This window comes from Temnothorax longispinosus, unplaced genomic scaffold (genome assembly GCF_030848805.1).
Source record: "Temnothorax longispinosus isolate EJ_2023e unplaced genomic scaffold, Tlon_JGU_v1 HiC_scaffold_19, whole genome shotgun sequence".
NCBI classification, from domain to species: Eukaryota; Metazoa; Arthropoda; class Insecta; order Hymenoptera; family Formicidae; genus Temnothorax; species Temnothorax longispinosus.
The window spans coordinates 114,264-137,137 of NW_027270003.1; the positions used below are offsets into that span (position 1 = coordinate 114,264).

General features: G+C 35.9%; 1 protein-coding gene and 1 long non-coding RNA gene across 3 annotated transcripts in view; both read left to right on the forward strand.

The window, feature by feature from the left end:
• LOC139823803 (UDP-glycosyltransferase UGT5-like) overlaps positions 1-22,874 on the forward strand; it is a 126,426-nt gene that overhangs the window by 57,923 nt on the left and 45,629 nt on the right. The window lies entirely within an intron of this gene.
• LOC139823809 (uncharacterized) lies at positions 14,214-16,787 on the forward strand. Of its 2 annotated transcripts, none has more exons than XR_011734884.1 (5): positions 14,214-14,393; positions 14,543-14,725; positions 15,133-15,243; positions 15,504-15,734; positions 15,988-16,787. It is a non-coding gene; the product is annotated as an uncharacterized lncRNA (long non-coding RNA). The 2 variants fall into 2 exon arrangements; XR_011734883.1 differs by having other exon boundaries at positions 14,215-14,393; positions 15,133-15,247.

Below are 22,874 nucleotides of genomic sequence, written 5' to 3' on the forward strand. Positions count from 1 at the left end.
ATACAGTATATAATAAAAAATATTAAATACTAAATACATGTGCGATATCTCTATTAATATCCCTTCTCATATATAATACGATATTTACTCGAGGACTATTTCTTACATACATACATATATGTTATACTACATACATTACATACATATATATGCATACATACATTATATTACATATACTACATACATACATTTATATGTTATACTACATAGATATATATACATACATACATACATTATATTACATTATATACATTACGTTATATTCGGTAATGTCCCCACGGCAACGTATCGGTCGAATCCGGCACGATATATCGCTTATCGTCGTACGGACTCAGAGCGATTTTCGTCTCGCTAATAGTGTACACTTTGTGCATTTTCGATCTTATGCACGACTGTGGCGCGTCATAGCCCGACAGATTGTAAAATATTATTGGAATGAAGTGAGAATCCTTATAATTCAGATTGCACGTCGAGTGTGCTGGACCTCTGTACCGCCCGGTCAGGTGGCAATGATCGCGCACTTTATTATCATCAGGCGCGAATTGTTGTTCGCATATATGACATTTCGTCGCGCTGTGAAATGTCTCCCACTCGTCTCGCGTTAGGTCTACCATGCGTACAATGTCGGACAAGATGTTTTTTACGCGATGCGCCAATCCGTTGAGTTTCTCGACGAACCACGCGACACAGTCGTTATCGCGACGAAATCGATACGTCGATAACGTTTCGTTGTACGAACACTGTACGTAGTATGCTATACTACATACCCGATGATGTTGATAGGCGTATGACGCGTGTTCCGTATCCGGTTGTGTCTTCTGCAGCACGCACTCCAGATCGGCGTACACCACAAAGGGAAGTCGCTCTTTCCTGCTGTGGTTCTTGAAGCTGAGCCACTTGTTGTCCTTGCTCGGTAGTCGGATTGCGCATTTGTTTACCTTTCGACATTCCACGGTGTGGGCTTCCAATTTCATGCTCGAACTAAAGTAGTGAAGACATCTGCAAAAAAGAAACACAAATATTATAAATTTTTTTACAAAAAATATAAAATAATATATATTATTAAAAAAGTATAGGTACTTACCGATCGCAAAAAAATTTTTTGTTCTTTTTCTTGCTCAATTGCGAGCTCACGAGACGGGATAGATGTTTAATCCACGCGAAATGTCCAACATTGTCGTCTCGTGGGTCCTGCATGTACAGCAGATTCACATGTTTTTTATCACTCGTGCGGTCGGTAAGCCGTATCGGGAGAACGTTTGAAGTATTCTGTCTCTCGATGATATAGACATTGACGGATATATCGTTGAGTCGTTCGAACTGTTTAATTTGACTCAACGTCATTGGAAACTCAATGTTTTGTAAATTCAATACCCTTGAATAATGCGGGTATGAAGATTCCCGTTCTGGATGTCTTTCGGCTGGATGCAAAGCAGCCGTCACGGCCCACGCAAAGCACGCATTGTCCATAGACAGCACATTGATCACCGCGTGCTTCACTTTAATGTCTTTAGGCAATTCCAAGTGACACCCCGCGCGCAAAGGATTGTACTTGTTGACGCTCACCGTCAAATTGAGGATTCGAGTCAACGCCCAACCACTGTCGCGTTCCTGGAACTCCTCGAGTTTCGCTAATGTGGGCTCGATAACATGTAGCTCGTACCACTCGCGCAAGTGCGATGTATCACAGAGTTCTATGTTATTTGTACATATACTCTTATTGGCACGTTTATCACCCGCCACAAACTCCCCATTGAACGCGGTGTTCGCTTTGACACAGTTATGTGTTTTTATAATGTCTCGCACTCGCTTGCACACGACGCTGCAGGCGTCTTCCAAAAACTGTCGCGGTTCTATATGGTCTGTATTAATTACCGCACCGGTCATTATTCGCGTTTCGAACCCGGCGTCGATCTCTCGCCATACAAGTTCTGTCGCGCGCGTGTTGCCACTGGTACCGGCGTTCGCATAATTACCACCGCTATGGATAAATTGTCTTTCCAATCGCGACTTCACACCCTCGAGTCGCGCTATTCGGGCAACCAACGATTGCCTCTGCCCGATCGTTGGATTGTCGGAGAGCCGCTGACGTTTGGCACTACAACGTGTCTCGAGCTGCTCGACGAATTCTGCGCATTGCAACGCCCATGTGAAAAATTCACCCACGGTAGCTACTTGGTCGGACAGCTCCAATAGATCGCGTTCGGTTTGCTCGAATTGATCCATGTTTGATCACTTTCGCACCAGTTCTTTTATTATATTAGGACTTTGAATAAGTTCTCGCTGTTTTTTCGTGAAAATGAATTTTGTCGTGTCTATCCTCGTATTGAGGCCGTTTTTCCTTCAATGCTCGCCTCAAACGCATCAATTGTAGTCGATAGCGATCTCCCGTGATGGTTTCGTAGGGTTTGAGGAGCTCATAATAAACTACACCCAGCTGATCCCACCAAATACAGAGCATGAGCTTGGAACCATGGATATTCTGCTTTGCCGTCAATGTTGATGCATGGCCGGGCTTACCTCACGATTTTCTATGCTTCGGGTTATCGTAGTGTATCCACTTTTCATCGCCAGTCACGATACGATGCAAAAAACCTTTCCTTTTCTGCCGTTGGAGCAACTGTTCACACGTGAAAAAACGCCGTTCGACGTCTCTCGGCTTCAATTCGTACGGCACCCAATTTCCTTGCTTTTGAATCATTCTTAATGCTTTTAAACGTTTGGCAACTGTTGTGTGATCAACTCCTAATGATTCTGCAAGTTTATTTTGCATCTGACTTGAGTCTTTATCGAGTAATGCTTCCAATTCTTCGTCTTCAAACTTTTTCGGTGCGCCAGAGCGTTCTTTATCTTTAACATCAAAATCATTATTTTTAAAGCGTCTAAACCAATCTCTGCATGTTGTTTCCGACAGAGCATAGTCGCCGTAAGTATCCACAAGAATTCTATGTACTTTAGCTGCAGATTTTTTTTGAAAAAAGTAATGCAGTAAAATTTCCCGCAAATACTCTTTTTTTGGCACGAAATTCGACATGTTTAACGCTATAAAAAAATATGTTGTTTACACTTCGGCGGAATAACATATACCGTTATTTCGAGCATAGTGGTGGAGGTTCACGATGAAGTTGGCTGTAGTATTGCCTGATTCAAAAAAGCTAAGATAACGCCATCTATCGGGAAACAGCGAGAACTTATTCAAGTCCCTAATATCACTTCACAGCACTTGCACGTGATAACGTGATAACGCGTTTAACCACACAATAAATCTCGATACTCTTTGACCGATGTATCGCTCTAAAATCTCACTAATGCGGCTCGATGCGCTTCATCCCTCATTATATACCCTTTGCTCTCTCTCTCTCTCTCTCTCGCTCCAACTGATTTTTTGAAAGATCTTTTCCTTTGTCTCGCGTACTGCGTCGTAAAAAATAGCGCAAAATTGTTTAGTCTACGCGATAACACCCCCTTTTCCTAGAAAACATTTGCTTACGACGAACGTGTCCCGACAGGTTCGATGCGTTATCGCGTCGATCATCGTCCCGATGACGTCATTTCTTCATTTGTTTTTTACGTACTACGTAGATAGAGCAGTTCTCCGATATCGCGTCCACCGTGACGGATCCCAGGGAAGCGTCGAATGCAATATACGCTAGCGATGCGTTCAATACGAATCAGCTCATCAATTGTGAGCTCGCAGCTTTAGTTTTTTAGCACGTAAGATATATTATGTAAAAAAAGAGCTAAATAAACAGGCTTTTTTTACACCCTAAAACGAACGATGTATTTTTCTTTTGCGCGCATGTCTTTCCTTATACCTAACTTTTATCATATGTTGTTTACGACGAACGTGTTCCGACAGGTTCGATGCGTTATCGGGTCGATCATCGTCCCGATGACGTCATTTTTTTCTTTGTCTTTCACGTACTGCGTAGATATATTGTTTAGTCTACGCGATAACACCCCCCTTTTCCTAGAAATATGTTGTTTACGACGAACATGTTTGGACAGGTTCGATGCGTTATCGGGTCGATCATCGTCCCGATGACGTCATTTTTTCCTTTGTCTTTCACGTACTGCGTAGATAGATTGTTTAGTCTACGCAATAACCGCCCCCCTTTTCCTAGAAAAATGTTGTTTACGACGAACATGTTCCGACAGGTTCGATGCGTCATCGACAAAAAAACACGCTACTACGCAGTGCGCAATCGAGTTAGTCTTACCATTGTGCGCCGCCTAGCGGCGTCGTTGCGAACGAGGCCCCCGCGGCCCGACGGACCCGCGGCCCCCGCGGCCCATGCGGACCCCGCGGCGCGACCGCGACCGCGAACCCGCGGCGCGGGTGAGTCATCCCGGTGAGTAATTCCGGTGACTCATCCCGGTGAATCATCCCGGTGGTATGTCAAGGTCAACCCCTCCCCCCTTCTTCCCCGCGAAATTCGATACCCTTGTGTAACCCGATATCCTTGTGTAACCCGATACCCCGCTCCTCCTCCCTCCCCCTCACCCCCCGCGAAATGCAACACCCCCCCTCCCTCACACCCCTCGGAGCCCCCGGGCCTGAACCCGCCTAGTACAACTACTAATATATTTTTATTTTTTAAGTAACAAAATTGTTTTTTTTTTCTATATTATATTCTGATCACTAGAAGGTGTAAAACTGTAAATAATAGTGTAAATGATTTTAGCTGTTCTAGGTATCTGATAAAATAAAAGAATGTCTTATTCAGAATAGAGTTCCTATAATAAGAGTTAAGCCAATGTGGTGACGATTTTTGATTGGTCCCGTCATATGTTTCAGCCAAGTTAGTGAGAATGAGACAAGCTGTAAGTGGGAGTGAGACAAAGCTATCATGATCGTCATATGCTTCAGCCAAGAAGTTAGTGGGAGTGAGACAAAGCTATAACATTTGGCTGTACATGGCGGCGGTTTGTCTTAACTCTTATTATAGGAACTCTAATTCAGAAGTGTGACTATTGTTTGAACTAGAATAAAATTATACGTTTATTAGTTATTTTTCTTTTAATAAAATACTAACAAAATTTTGAGAAAAATTATAATATTTTTAATAAAAAGGTCGTTATTTTGTCCAGAATGAAAATATTGGTTTAGTTCTAGTTCTGACAATAGCTACACTTCTTCAGAATAAGAAAAATTGCTTTTTACGTTTCAGTTATCTAGAACAGCTAGAATCATTTACATCGTCCATCATTTACATCTTCTAGTGACTAGAATATAACATAGAAAAAAAGAGCATTTTTGTTATTTATAAAATAAAAATATATTCTTAAAATAAGGCTAAAGGATGAACATGAAAAGTTTGACGTTTTGTTTGCTTTTTACGTTTCTTTATAAAAAATTCTGAAAAATCCTTTTTTCTACGATCTTTCAAATTCTATTATTCTCTTAATTTATTTTATTTTGTTTCTTTATTACAAAATAACATCTATTCAGTTTTAGCTTTTTCCATTGTCTGTAGATATTGTTCTTTCGGGTTGCTAAAGGCAAGCCACCCATAGTAGGCTATATTCTATTTAGCCCTTATACCTTTAGCCCAGTCAAATGGGCCGAAATTTTGGCCAATAAAAGAAATAATAGTACCAGCGCTGTAACTAGCGTGGAAGTGTGTTTTTTGGGGTTGTAATGAAGATATTAAAAGCCCACCCCCGTACTATTGTCGTAGCAAAAATGGAGGTGCAAAAAATGTCCAAAAAATTAGTTTTTTGCCAATAACTCAAAAAGTATCACAATTAGGAGAAAAAGTGGAGATGTGAAAGTTGTAGAGAATAAAATTTCACACAAAAAAGGTATATATAAAAATGTTGTACGACCAATTGCAGTCGATTTAGATTTTTTTGAAATAATAAGTATTTTATGACAAATGAAAAACACGTGAGCGCGTCGCGCATTTTTTATCGATAGTTCGAAAATGGCGACTTGTAGGGCGTACGCATATATCCAAAATGAGTTTGTATATACATCAAAATTTTCTAAATGTAATTATCTTTCACTTTCATAAGATGTAATGTCATTTAAACTTACAGATGTTGAGTTACAAGCGATTTTACCACTAAAAATCATACTCGAGGAGCGATAATAAATGTTTTAAAAAATTCATATCTCTGTCAATACTGATCGTATCGAAAAAAAAATAAAAATGGAAATTGTTCGTAATTGAATTGTCTACAACTTTTATTTGAACTATTTTTTTATTCGAGTCGCCATTTTCAAACTATCGATAAAAAATGCGCGATGCGCTCACGTGTTTTTCATTTGTCATGAAATACCTATTATTTCAAAAAAATCTAGATCGACTGCAATTGGTCGTACAACATTTTTATATATACCTTTTTTGTGTAAAATTTCATTCTCTACAACTTTCACGTCTTCACTTTTTTCCCTAATTGTGATACTTTTTGAGTTATTGGCAAAAAACCAATTTTTTGGACTTTTTTGCACCCCCATTTTTGCTACGACAATGGTATGGGGGTAGGCTTTTAGTATCTTTATTACAACCCCAAAAAACACACTTCCACGCTAGTTACAGCGCTGGTACTATTATTTCCTTATCAAATACCCATTTGACTGGGCTACTTTGCTCAAGGATTAAGTTGGTGGTCCAAGTTATCCGACTGTTCGAACTCACCCAGCATCTATTGCGAAACCCGAAGGTTTGTGGCTAAGAATACGAAATGCTCTATATTTCATTGTGGATAAGGCATTACTATTTCTTCCCTATTATTCAACAACTTACTGAGGAATATATAGGCCATGCAATCAGACCATGACATGAAATAGAAAAAGACAGAATTAATATAGTGCTAATTAATAGTCATCTTGCGTTCAAGCCTGCGATCTCATTACTGCATAACACCTTGGAGATCGCAGGATTGAATTCCCAGGTCGTGCAACCAATTGCCGGTGAGGTAGTTGTGGCTTATCCTGAGATAAGAAAAATTATATTTTTTACTTGAAAAATACAATTTAATAAAAAATGCAATGAAAATTATAATAAAAAATTGTTTATACTGAAATAAATTTTTAACAAAATCCTGCTTTATTATCTCTTATTATATGTTTATTATCTGTATTCGAAGACTCTTGAACTTATTATTCCATTGTGTTGCACAGATTGTTCTGCTCTATTCAGGATATTGTAACAAATATTGCTCTACTTAGCAAAATTTGAAATAAACAATTAGATGAGAAAAAATCCTTTATTTTATTTTATTTTTATTATAACAAAAGTTTCTGTATATTTCTAAAATAAGAATTTTTACATGCGTTTATTTCTCATATAATATGCACACACATTGCATTTAACCCAAAACCTTCAACCTTGTGTAAAGACGTGTTTCAGACATGGATGCTGTCTAAGGATTGATATATAAAAAACATTTTAAATATGCTATATTTTCAATTGAATGTATAACTGAATAACTATCATATGTGATATATATATAATATAGGGGAGACTGGGCTAAGCCGACAGCGGGGCGAACTTGACACTAGGCTTTTTGCCAATTTAAATCTATCGTAGAAACTTGCCTTTGCTGCTGTAAATGCGTCTTTATGTGCCAGTATTATCAACGGAATTTGGTAACATTCAGAGTTATAGTGTAATTTTTAACGCGACATAAGTGTTTTTGATAGTGAAAAGTAATTTTTCTGATCTCTCGAAAATGTCTACTCTTTCATTGAACTTTACTCTTGCGAATCTACCGGTAAGTGATTTTGATGGGAAATTCGATGCTTTATACGAATCCGATAATAATTTTTGCATATTTTCAAAATTTATATATTTTTGGAGTAACAAAAGTAAAAAACGACGTTCGGGGCTAAGTCGAAACGACGCCACCGGGGCAAAGACGACACTAACCTAAAGTGACATTATCGATAAAGCGACATTATCGATAAGTCGACACGACGCCACCCGGGGCAAAGTCGACACTAACCTATTTCGGTAAACTGTAAATAAGTGCTTTTAGCTTGCAAAATGGTTCGTACATACAAGAGAAAAAGACCAGTAATTGATAAAGAAAACATAAAAAAGCTGTACTTGCTGTGAAAAAAAGAAGGAATGAAGATTAAACATGCTGCAGAAATATTCGAGGTGTCAAGACCGACGCTGCACGGCTGGCTCAAAAACACTACTGAGGATGAACTAGAGAAGAATATAGCGACCGTACACGTTCGTGGACACATTACGGTATGTAACAACTATGAAGTATGAGCGTACGTTCACTGCATTACAAAATTCATATTTTTAATGCAGGTTATAAATGTTGAAGCAGAAGAGACTTTAGTGAAATATTTAACCCACTGCAATGACATGTATTTTGGACTGTCAGCAAAAGAAGTTCGAGGATTGGCTTTCGATTTCGCCAGAAAGTTGGAACTGCCAATGCCAACATCGTAGGAGAAGACTCGCATGGCGGGTAAAGATTGGTTGACCGCATTTTTGAAAAGACACCCGACTCTGTCATTGAGGAAACCAGAGGCAACAAGCCTCGCGCGCGCAACCAGTTTTAACAGAACGAATGTCCAGGCTTTTTTCGAATCTTCAAACTGTCCTGAATCGTCACCTTTTACCGCCGCAAAGAATATGGAACATGGATGAAACGGGGGTTACCACGGTTTAGAGACCTGATAGAATAATCGCTCGACGAGGGACCAAACAAATCAGAAGAGTAACTTCCAGTGAACGGGGCACACTAGTTACTTTAGCAATGGCAGTGTCAGCGGAAGGGCGATCCTTGCCACCGTTCTTCATTTTTCTACGCAAGCGTTTCAAGGACTATTTTTTGCGTGATGGACCGCCCGGCTCTGCAGGTGCTGCAAATTCTAGTGGGTGGATGAACGCGGAGCATTTCAACCAATTTTTGAATTTTTTCCAACAACACGTTCGTGCCTCCATCGATGCCCCCGTCTTGCTCGTGCTTGATAATCATGAATCTCATCTTTCCATCACTGGACTCGATTTCTGCAAAGAAAACGGGATAATTGTGCTGTCACTTCCACCTCACTGTTCCCACAAGCTGCAACCATTAGACCGCACTGTCTACGGTCCTTTGAAAAAAGCTATCAATTCTCAGTGTGACAGTTGGATGACAGCAAATCCTGGAAAAACGATGACAATTTATGACATCCTTGGAATAATTCGAAAATCATTGCCACGAGCTGCGACGTATGAAAACATAGTTTCCGGTTTTGAATGCACAGGGATTTCGCCATTTAACAAGGACATTTTTCAAGACGTCGAGTTCCTGCCAAGCAGCGTTACAGATCGGGATAATCCTGTGCCTTCTAGTTCTTCTGCGGCCAATAAAAATGACGAGACTTTGCATTTGCCATCGACATCTGCGGCTTCCGTAACATTGGAAATAACAAATAAACCCATTGCTTCGTCATCTTTTCGTCACGAAGATCAGGAAAATATTGCTGCAATCATGAACACCGAAAGAAGAAACAGGAGCACTTCAACTGAAACCACATATAGCAAGGAACTCAGCTTAACACTCGAAACCATCCAGCCGTTTCCAAAAGCAGCGCCAAGGCAGCAAACACGAAAAGGGCGCAAACGCAGAAAAAGTGCTATTCTTACAAATTCACCGGAGATGACAGAATTAGCAAGAGAACAAGCGGAAGCAAAGCAAAAGAAAGAGAGGACAGCTCTTCCAAAGAAGAAAAACTCCAAAAACACTGCTCCGGAAAATCCAGCTGAAAATCCTACTGTCCCAAAAAAAGAGGACGTCCTAAAAAAAATGTAGAACAACCATCGACGAGCACCGGAAGTGCATCGAAACCGGTTTTGCGAAAATCAAAGGCAAAAAAGGTCACTGTTTCGTCCGATTCCGATGACGATTTAAGGAACATCTGTTGCGTGTGTTTGGAAAACATTTCATTAGCTTCTAATAACAAACAATGCATCTTATGCAACCGTATGGCTCATGACGAATGTTAACGAATGTGTGCGCACATCTGATCGCGAGTTTACGTGTATAAATTGTTTTTCAGACAGTTCAGAAAAAGATAATTAAAAGTTTAATCTTTTTTTTTCTCATTATTTTAAATAATTGTTTACTTTATTCCGACTTTTTGTTTCTAATACACAATGTCTTTTCATTTGATAAACAATGTATTTTTATTTTTAAACAATAAAAAAATAAGTTCCAGATCAAATTGTGTCAATCAAACAAAGTGTTGAGTTTGCCCCGGCGGGGTGTCGAGTTTACCCCGTCATTTTTTAATTCGAAAATTTGTCTTTGCGTCACTTTTCTTTTCCTGGCGGCAAAACAAAGCGACGTACAGCAAAACTTCCTGAATCAATTTTGTACCTGAAGAAACACTCTTTAAATATATATCATTAAATTTGCCTAAAAATTTTAATTAAATATTAAAAATTGCCTTTGAAAAAATAGTGTCGGCTTAGCCCCGGTCTCCCCTAATATTTATTTATTAAATCATTATTAATTAATTTCTATAATATAATCAGTATTTACGAGCAGAGGATAAGACAACAATGATTTATAAAAAGAATGTTATATGATTCTTATTCAAAGATATTTAATATAATACAATATTTTCTGTTTACATATAATCCGCTTGAAAATATATCGGTTACATACAATTATGTTTTGGCATTAAAATAGATATTTTGTTTTAAGATAGTATATTTTTTACATATCTCTGTATATTATATCAGAGTGCTTAGTTCATCATTATTTTACAGGATATGCGCGTATTTTTTGACGGAGCAAAGAATGGAGCCATCGTAATATCGTTGGGAACAAATGTATGTATGTATGTATGTATTATATTTATTGCATATCCCCGTAGGGTATACAAGGCGTTTTTTCTTATGAGGAACGTACCTAAACCTCTTACAAACAATTATCTAACTTTTAACAATATAAACACAACATAACATAAATCCAAGATCCGCTCCCCATGGCCGTCTTCCTCTTCTTCTTCCCCCGCTTCTGCTTCGTCCCCGCCCTAGGTCCTCAGTCCCTCACCATCTCTTCTCCTTCTATTTGGCCCAGTCCCTCTTTCCTCCTTTCTCCTTCTCATCTTCCGACTCTCTTCCGACGAGCAGCTTCTTCTCCATCTCCTTCGACATCTCCTCATCCTCCGATCTCCCTGTACTCCTACGTATTTTCCCCTCTATTTTCACCTCTCTCTCTTCTCTTTCTCTATCTGTCCTTTCCACCGATTTGTCCTCGTGTATCTTCACCCCTATTCTATTCCCTGCCTTTCTTCTCGCTTCCCGCCACTTCTCCTCTTCGTCTCCCAACTTCACCAGTATGGTTAGCCACATTCTCCTTTGTCCCACCACGATCACCTCTCTTACCGTCGCCCTTACTTTAAGTCCTTCCGCGAACAGCTCCTTCACCTTCTCCTAGTTCGACTCCTTCCCTCCCCATTTCTTCTTCTCTACCCTTAAAATTACGTTCCTTTTCCTTTTGATCGTCCTCGTTCCTTTCTCCTGTCCCCGCCCACCATTTCTTCTTCCCATCTCCTCATCGTCCTCCCTCTTCCTTTTGCCTCCATTTAGCTCCAGTCTTTCTACCTTTCTCTCCAATATTCTTACTTTCTCCTCAAGCTCTTCCGTCCTCTCCTCCTTCCTTTTGTCAGCCTCTTTCTTCTCCTTCGCCATCTTCTTTACTTTCTCCTCTAGCTCCTCTAGCCTCTCCTCCTTCCTTTTGTCAACCTCTTTTTTCTCCTTCGCCATCTTCCTTAATTTCTCCTCCACTATCCTTTCCACCGCCTCCGCTATCGCTCTTCCCTCGTATTCCATCCTGATTTATCTGTAACAAGTTACATGCATTTTAATTACTCACTTCTCCTTTTCTCGAGGTTAACTGTAACGAGGTTAACACATGCAAATACTTTTTCTCCTCTCCCTTCCTCTGCCTCCCTCTCACACCCTCCTCTCTCCCTCCGCTCTATCGTGCTTACTTCTTTCGCTTCCTTCTTAACCTTTTTCCCTTTCACTACCAAATCTTTTGCTAGGTCTACAATGCGAGTCGTAAAGTCGTGAGTCGTAAGAATTGACCAATCACAGTCGATTATTCTCCTCAAATTCAATTGTGATTGGTCAATTCTTATGACTCACGACTTTACGACTCGCATTGTAGACCTAACATTTCTCTGCTTTCCGCTTGCTTCCCTCTGCTGTTCTACTCTCCTTACGACCTACCTTCTCTACTACCTGGATGGCTCATGTGGATGCATTAAGTAGAGCTGTTGCGTATATAGAACCAATGCCTCTTGAAAAAGAGCTAGAATATAAGCAGTTGTGTGATATTAGATTAAAAGATATTGCGGAAAAATTAGAGTTTGAAGATGATGAAAAATTTACTTTGATTGATGGTCTTGTCTTTCGTAAAGGAAAGGATAAACCTAGATTCGTAATTCCGGAAGTTATGATAAATAACGTTATTCGGATATATCATGATGATATGGCGCATTGTGGCGTCGAGAAAACCCTCCAGGGTATATACGTAAATTATTGGTATCCTTCTTTACGAAAGAAAGTAGTAGATTATATAGATAACTGTTTGACTTGTTTGATGACAAATGCGTTTATTAATACTCGCGAAGGCGAATTACAAATAGTAGATAACCCTGAATCCCCGTGTCAAATTTGGCATACGGACTATTTTGGCCCGATCTCAGAGTCAGTTGAGGGATTCAAACACATTTTATTAATAATAGATGCGTTTACGCGATTTACTTGGTTGTTTCCCGTTAAGTCTACCAGTTCAAGAGAAACTATCAAACATCTGGAATGGTTGTTTAACACATTTGGAAATCCAAATATTTTAGTATCGGATAGAGGTACAGCATTCACTTCAAATGAATTTTCAGAGTTTATGCAAGTTCGTAATATCAAACATCGTCAAGTTGCTGTTGCTGCTCCATGGGCAAATGGCATAGTAGAAAGAGTTAATAGATTTTTAAAAGCGTCTTTTAAAAGAATTGTTGAGGAACAACAATCATGGTGTTCCGCGATTGAATCTATCCAATATGTAATAAACAATACATTTCATTCCTCAGTGAAGGCTGCTCCTTCAAAATTACTTTTTGGTTATGAGCAACGTAGTCACTAGGATAGTGAGTTGGTTAAAACTTTAAATCAGTTGGCTGAGACTGAATTAAAAGTATCGGATGAACGAGATATCGCTCGTAAATTGGCTGTAGAAGTAACTGATAAAATAAAGAATTATAATAAGGCTTATTATGATAAACAACATAAAAAACCAACTCAATATAAAGAGGGAGATTACGTTATGATAAGAGATACTGTAGTAAAACCTGGTGAAGATAAGAAATTAAAACCGTGTTATAAGGGTCCGTATATGGTTACAAAGGCCTTAAATAATAATAGATATGTGATTCAGGATATTCCAAGTTTCAATGTGACTTCCAGGCCTTATAACTCTATACTTTCCCCAGATAGATTAAAACATTGGATAAAACAACCAGAGTCATAACTTTGTTAGATTAAAGATTTAAAAAGCGTTGTTTCATGCGATAATTATAAGTTTAAATTGGTTTAAGTTTTGCGTGCGTTTAAATTTAAGATTACAGTATTATAAGAATGAAAAGTCTGAATAATTAATAATAATAATAATATTGTTATTTATGCTAAAGAATAAATAAGAGTATATTCGAATATTTTAAGTTGTATTGAAAATTGTATTACTATAGCATATTTTATTTTTGTTTTTGAGATTATCCGTTAAAACATTCGGGACGAATGTATGCGCAGAATGGCCGAACTGTAAGATTAATGTTGCGCCGTGCTTGAGTTGGCTGTAAGGTATGATTGGTCGCTTGAGATACTGATATGCGCCGTAACGCTCTGCGCATGAAGAAGCGCCCGGATTGGCGGAGAGCGAGGAAGACGAGTCAGTCGTCAGTCGTTGCACAGACGTCGGACCGAGTAGACGTCTTGCTGCATCTCACGTGGAATAAATTACCCTTTCCACATATATAAAGAATTATTGTCTCTTACCTATCTTACATCCATTCCTGACACCTCCCCGTGAAAATAACTCGCGGTCAGTGCCGTTAAAAATCGGTGCGTCAACAAAAGCTCAACTATTACATATATATATATATATATATATATATATATATATATACATATATATATCGTATATTATATATAAGCAGATGTAAGTAATAATTACTGTTTTTGCATTTGCATTATGTAAAATTTGTCTTATTCTAGATATACCGATGAATTTAAAATATTCGAGAAGATACGATGGGATTAGCTATTGGTGCTCATGGTGCAAATATATTCAACAAGCGTGAAAAGTTGATGACATTACAAATATCGTTAGAAGAAAATTCATGCACATGTAATATATAATATAGAGAGGTAATTATAAAAATTATTATCACTTGTATTATTTCAAAGAGTATTGTTTTATAAAAGTTTACTGACCGTTTTTATCTAAAAAGTATATACATATTCGTATTATATTGAACTGATATACAGAGCTTATCAGATTTCTTTCTCAATCACAGACGCATGAAGCTGTTAAGAAAGACCGATCTATGCTGGAATACAGCGATAACCTAGAAATAGATAGATAGTGACAGTCGTGACCATCGCCGCGTGACAGATAGTGATAGTGAAATATATATTGACGGCAGGGAGCTGATGCCGAGGAGATCTTTAAGAAGGAAGGAGTATCCAAAATCGCACACGTACGTATATATGTTGTCTTGTAAAAGTTGTAAAAGTTAAGAGAACGAGAAAGTGATCTGGTATCTATATGCACGTTGTGACAGGCACTATCGCGTAATAAAGATTTCTCCGAAGTATGTTTATATTGTACTTTACTTTCGTTAATTTGGATGCTTTGAATGTACAATCTCGCGTCTTCAAAATGTAATAATTCTCATTGTCAGACACTGTTGAGGCATAATTGTCTAGCACAAGAGGTCCTCTTGTGCTAGATAATACGAGTTGCTACAGAGTGCCTCTAATTGTAAGAATCTCTTCTCCTTTACCCCCTCTTTCTTCCCCCAATCCCGAATTTACACTATTGTGTGGTTCGTATCGTGTGTCATTACCTATTATAAATGTCCTTTTCTCTCGTTTTCTCACGCAGGAACATTTTATATTCAACTATGTGGTATACAATTTTGCCGCTATATATTGACCGCAGGGAGGTGATACCGAAGAGATCTTTAAGAAGGAAGGTGTATCCAAAATTGCACATGTATGTACGTATACATATGCTTTCTTGTAAATTTTAAAAGTTGAAAAGAACGAAAAAGTGTTCTGTAGCGCAATTTGTATTGTAGGCAAGTTATGCTAAAATATTTGTGAATTGAGTCCCTATTATCCATTATGATATAATTTTTATCAACAATATTAGAGGAGTAACGAAAATTAATTTTATTAAGTATTCAAAGCAATTGAGAGTTTTTAGCATTAAGTATTTCCATTTTCTCATAATATGCTTAAAAAATATTGCAGGGGACTTGTGAGTTATGCGAAGCAATTGATACTATTAAGGTTCATTGGTCATATGAAGTTTGCACACGTCAAGCTTGACATCCTAAAGATCACAATGCATTCTGAAAACGATACCGTACAGGTTCGTTGGCGTATACGTGGTGTCATCACAGGCTGGAAGGTATTTTCTGTGTTTTGGAAGTAAAATTTGGAAAATACAACATGTCATAAAATAAGCGCTAACCAGGAAATGTAAGTGTAATCAGTGCTCTAAACATTCCTTTTAATAGTAATATAAAATTGTTCTTATAAACATTAATTATAATTTATTCAAGTTGTCTATTATTTGAAAAGAACTTGATTTTTAGTTTCGTTTTTTATTCTACTTTCAGAAAAAGATAAAATAATTTAGATTTCCTAAAATTAATTTTGTTTATGCTATCGGAGAGGAAACACTTATTATAAAATTGATTATAATACCAAGACAATTATATAACGATTTCAGATGGTACGACGGCTTTTTTATGTTAATGCTGAATGGAAAAGTTTATAAGCATATTACGGACAAGATGATGCCTAATCAGGATACAGCCACGAAAAAGAAAGATATGCGCATGGCAGGGAAATTAGCGCTATTCACAGGCTTTGTAAGCATATTTAGTAACAACGAGGATTCTTTGAATTGAGCTCTGTCTTAAAATCGTATCAATTGAAGTGAATCCACTGCTGAGTGCTGAAATTATACGATTTTATCCGTCACAACGAATAGACCAAGAAGAATGCTTTTTCCAGTCGATGGTTTCGAATGTTGCTGACGTATCTATTTCGTTGCAAATGCATCATTATGAAATGATGATCGGTAGTAAATGAGAGATATGTGAATTAAAAAGATGTGTACATTAACTAAACAGTATCTTTGTATGATTACAAACTATCTTCATCTAATTTTTTAGTGACAATGTCCGAATAATTTGCATTAGTATTTCTGTGTAAAAAAATATGACAATTATATTACAGTATATCTGACGATTTTAACATAATTATAGAGGTAGGGTGTCTAAATTGTTATCGTTCCATCCAAATGTAGCTTTTATACTATTCGGATAGTATCGATATTTTATGCTGCTTAGAAACAAGTAAAAAGTATTTTAAGACACTTGTATCGTTTCCAGAATATAAAAACTTGTGTTTAGATTACAGATATACGTTTTGGGTATTGGCGTATCTATTTCGTTGCAAATGTATCATTGTGAAATGATGATCGGTAGTAAATGAGAGATATGTGAATTAAAAATATGTACATTACCTAACTCTTCATCTGATTTTTTAATTTTAGTAGTGACAATGTCCGAATAATTTTGCGTTAGTATTCCTATGTAAAAAAATATGACGATTATACGATTATATTACAATATATATGAAAAATGTTAGAAAATGAAAGAATTGTTTAAAGGTATCCTGTATATCATAGTATCTATTTGCTTTGCCTGTATGGGATGTTAATAACGCGTAAGATAATATAATCATTAAAGTAATATTTCTTAAATGTATATTTTATACTTAATTTTATTTCATAAATACTATCACATTTATTCCTATAAATCGTTTTCATTACGCTATTATGATTTTAACATAATTATAGAGGTAGGATGTGTAAATTATTACCGTACCATCCAAATGTAGCTTTTATAGTATTATTTATTGTATCGATACCTTAAGGGGATGCTAAAGCCGTCCAAATTACCGACAATTACATTTCAAAGGTCTCATTTTGAAACGGCTTTACAGATCGCAAAATCCTTTTACAGGAGTAAAGTAGAGGTACTAATGAAGTGTGGGATTGTCAAATAATTAGTAATAATTGAAAAAAATTTTTAAATGCTGTCACCTCATAACCTTATTTTATGATATAAACAGTTGTATACGTAATATGTACAAAATTAAACTTTCCCACCCTTCAGAAGACGTGCACAAACAATAACGTACCTTTGAAATTGAGATTGAAAGCCTGGAATAAAAATGAGAGCTTTGAAACGATCGTGTATATTTTTCACAAAAATATTCACGCAGAGCAGCAATTATGTCACAGCAGTAGTTCACGGATCTTGCGAGAGATGGCGAGATGGCGCACGCAGCTGTGGGCAGTTTCGGGGTAGGCTACATTGTCTGGTTCCTACACAGCAATCGAACCAGGACAGATATATGATACAGATATCTCGTTAGGCATTTTTACATTTTTTTCAATTATTACTAATTATTTTACAATCCCACCCTTCATTAGTACCAGAGAGAAACCTGAGAGCGGCCATCCCGCTTCGGGGGACGCCTGTCCTAATCTGCCCTCTGAGAAAGTGGACGTCAACTACGGCGTTACGCTAGGTAACGATCAGAGAGATCTCGGGTAACGATACATGGGTTCGTATCCGTGCTATGGTTCGTGTCCGAACTACTCAGATGGAGGGGATGTGCTGGTCGCGCAAGCCCCTCCTCTGTCAGTGTACGCTCGGCACTCGGCAAGCTTCGCGCGGGGAGAGAAGGGCAGACATACGATCTGCTGTTTCCTTCTCTCTTGAGCTGTTAGAGGCCACGCATTTCGGGTATCGCCTCTCATGTCTCGCCGAGTGCCGAGTCTCGAGTTGGCAAATCGACGATGCGCTATGTTACATTTATGTTTATATTTACGAGTTTAATTGTTATATTTATAAATATTGCAATTATATTTACAAAAAAATTGCAAATTAATAAATAAATTTTATTAAACATAAAATCGCGTATGTACTTCCGTAGTTTTTGTACCGTTAAAATTAAACATAAAATTAATTAATTAAATAAATATTTATAAACATAAAAACTAAAATTCGTAAATGTAATGTATAGAAATTCCCGTTCTGGCCAATATGCTTTTTTATCTAGAAAAAAAGTCATATTAAAAACATTAACTTTGGCATAATATTTTTTAATATTTAAACATTTATTGCATAATAATAGTAAAATATTAACTATCAAGAAAAAAAGGTAATTTATAGTGTTCTTTTTACTCTTATTAAATTTGCCAAATCACGAGCACCAAAAGAGCGATATTGGATTAAAATAGAAACAATTTATTATACAAATAATGCACACGGTTAATGTTTCGACTATAGTTAGTCTTCTTCAGAACGGATTATTACGAAAGAAGAAGATAATAAATATCAAGAAACATGATAATTAATGTCCATTTTAACATACTAAAACATTAAACATTAGTTTAAACTAAAACATTAAACAATCACCTATCAATATAAACAAAATAAACAAATAATCTAATTGAATCACAAATATAAAAACGCCGGAATAATCGAATGAAACCATGGCAAGATTATTTATATTGAGAAGTGGTAAAATCTCTTCCGTCAGGAAGAGAATGTAAAAAATTATTAACGGGGGTATTTTGATTTAAAAAATTCTTAAAATATATAACTTGCAGGAATTTTTTATAGGGAAACAAAGAAAGTGAATAACGTTAAACTTTGCATGTTCACTTCACCTTATTTTAAAATTTTATTTTTATTTTTTAAGTAACAAAAATGCTTTTCCTTTCTATTATATTATAGGTATTCTGGTCACTAGAAGGTATAAATGACAGACGGTGTAAATAATTCTAGCTGTTCTACAGGTATTTAAAACGCAAAAAGCTAAAATTTTCTTATTCAGAAGAAGTATATGTGGCTATCGTCTGAACTAAAACTAAACCAATATTTCCATTCTAGGCAGCCTTTTTATCAAAAATATTATTAATCAATATTAAATAAACAATTTACGGTCTGAACTTGTATTTTATAGTAGCCTAATAATATTTTTTATATACTATATTCACATATTTTTTTCATAAACTACGCGCCGACTAACTTGTCAGACTTATAACACAGCTCCTATTGGAGTAGTAAAATCTCCTCATTCCCCTCTAATTAAATCGATTTAAATAATAGTAAAGAATTTACTACTCCAACACAGGAGCTGTGTTGTAAGTCTGACAAGTTATGTCGGCGCGCAGTTTATTAAGGTTGGAAAAAATATACGTGTAGTACACAAAAAATATTATTAGGCTATTAAGATCCAAGCTCGGACCGCCGTAAACGGCTTATTTAATATTGATTGATTGTATAACGGTCACATAAAACGGGGTGTCTTATTTCTCTTATATTATTAAAATCATTATAACTTTTTTTAAAATTTTGTTAGTATTTTATTAAAAGAAAAAACTAATAAACGTATAATGTTTATTCTAGTTCAGACAATAACCACATTGCACTTATTCTGAATAAGAAAATTTTTTGTTTTTGGGTTTCTGATACCTATAGAACAGCCAGAATCATTTACTCCGTCTGTCATTTACACCTTCTAGTGATCATGCAGGATATAACATAGAAAAAAATAGCATTTTTCTTACTTAAAAAATAAAAATAAATTCTTAAAATAAGGTTAAATAAGAACATGCAAAGTTTAACAATATTCGCTTTCTTAGTTCCGCTATAAAAAATTCCCATTTATGAAAAATACTTATTTTTAAGATCTTTCAAACCAGAATACGCCTTTAATTTATTGTTTGTTATTAATATATTGTTATTAATTATATACATATAAGTATTAGAAAGCATATGGTATAAAATAATTTCAATATTCAAATTATTGTAATAATAATAAAAAAATCAATTATTTACATTTTCTTCTGTGTGTGTATGCGTGATGTTATTGACAATAGTTTTTTTGCACGTTTACATTTCTTTTACAGATTTTTTACACGCTTAATTTTCACAAGTGTGATGTCAAATACAGACAAGATTTTTGTTTATCTGTTATAAGCGTTATTTCGAATGCAAGATTTTAATAATCAAACGTTTTTAATAATCAAACATTTTCAAACTGCAAACGAGGGACAAGCAATATCATCTACACAGCATGTAGCCTTAAAATACTATGATCTTTTCTAGCAGCACTAGCGTATAATTTGTCCGCCGACATTACGAATTTCTTCTGCAGCAACACATAAAATGTTAAACAGTTTCCTCGAATGGTTGTAACAACGTCTGTATGTCCTTGCATTATTAATTTGTTAAGGTATTGTTCACATTCTCATTCTAAAATAATAATCCTATTAAAAAATGTTTATTTTTTTTTAAAGAAAATGCTGTCTCAAATGTTATTCTTTCAAAAAATTTTGACAGACTTGGAAGAAAGAGACAGAAACTTTATATATAGAGACAGAAACTTATCTTAACTTTTAAAATATATTTTAAATTTCTTTAATGCATATAATGCGCGTGTGAGTATGAAAGTGCAATTTGTTTTTCTAAATATGATAAATATTATTTTTTAAAAGCTTAAGGGGATCCTAAAGTGAAGGCTGAACTTCCTCGACGTCGATAATGTCAACATTTCTAATTCTGTTTTCTTGTCATATATCTATATCTGTCCTTGTCTAACGAGAGGCATCTGTCTTTGTTCGATTACTGCGCCATCTTTTGCCACACGCAATATTGCTTATCCTGTCAACCTGAATGTGCTTTTGCACATATAAAAGTTATATAAAGTAATCTTTTTTTCTAGGTTTTCAATCTTAGATCTAATTGCACGATATTGTTCTTAAATGTTGTCCCTAGGTCATGCCGGTCTAATTTTGTGGATATTTATCGTGGAATTTTTGTACAAAGCAAATATTGTCGTCACGTATACCAAAAATTAACAAAAATATTAATTTTTTTCGTTTTCGATATAAATTTGACCACCATGACCTAGATTTTGATGCGTACTTTAATTCTAGACAAGAATTTTGCATTTCTATAAAGTCAATTAAAAGATTAGTGCTAAGAAAAAAAGCCGGTATTACAGACGGCTTTTAGGATCCCCTTAATGACAATAATAATCAACGGCAAGACGTTTGTGTGTGATAAAAATTTACAACATAAAATACACAAATTTATATAATTAAATGTAAAATATGTCCGTTTAATTAATAATATTCACGATGTTTAGAAATACAAATTGGATTTTCATATTCACACGCGTGTGGCCGGGGCGTATTAAAAAAAGAGGTGTGGCCTCGGGGGGTTAATGATGCAAGAGCATGCAGACATTGTTATGATCGTTCAAGAAAACTGTTCAATATTTTATGTGATTGTTGCAGAAAAAATTCGTAATGTCGGCGAATAAATTATACGCTAGTGCTTCTAGAGAAAATCGTAGTATTTTAAGACTACATGTTGTGGATCATATTGCTGATCACTCGTTTGCAGATTGAAAATGTTAAACGTAATCTTGCATTTGAAGTCACGCTTATAACAGATAAATAAAAATCTTGTCTGTATTTCACATCACACTTGTGAAAGTTAAGCGTGTAATAAATCTGCAAAAAAAATGTAAATGTGCAAAAAAACTTGTCAATAATATCACACACACACGCACACACAGTAGAAAATGTAAATAATTGATTTCTTTATTATTACATTTGAATATTGAAATTATTTTGTACCATATGCTTCTTCACACTTATATGTATGTAATTAATAACAATATGTTAATGACAAATAATAAATTTTAAGGGCGTATTCTAGTTTGAAAGATCTTAAGGACGTTCTCCGAAAAATCAATTTTCTCTAGATTTTTTTTAAAACTGTGAATATACATTAATTTAGGTGTGCTTTATGCGTGGTATAAATTTTAGTACCTCTTACGATATTAAAAATCGAGATATTGAGCTTCAAAGTTTCAATTTTTAACATGGAATTCCTTTTCCGAGCTATTGTAATATAGACATAATAAATTGTGAAAAAAGTTTTCTCTAAATGTTTTTGAAAAACTAGTATATAATCCATAAAAATAGAAATAATATGCGATAAGTGTCAATAACCTTGCAGTACGCGTTTTCGAGAAATACTAGTGTAAAGTACGCGATTTGATGAATTTTTCGCTCGGTTCAGGAATGACAGAAGAGGAGAGGCGTCAGTTATTACTTGGCAACGCCGCATGAGTTCTCACGCGTGAAGTTAACTTCTTATTTTTTAGTTGTTATATGTAATATTTTGTATATAAACAATGAAGGGTCAAAGCACATAACATGGCGTAGCGATATACGACGGTCGTAGTACTCGACCTGACAGATCAGGATACGCCAAAGTTTGTGCGTTATTTACGTTCACGACTACGACTGTCATATGTGCTTTGGCCCTAACTTTAGTAAAATAAATTTTTCTTTTTAGGCATGAATACAAGTTGAGCACGACTGGTGCCGGGGAAGGTCTTTAAAAATAGGTATTTTTCAGGAATTTTTAATTAGGTAAACGAAGAAAGCGAATAACGTTAAACTTTGCATGTTCTTTTAATCTTATTTTAAGAATATATTTTTATTTTTTAAGT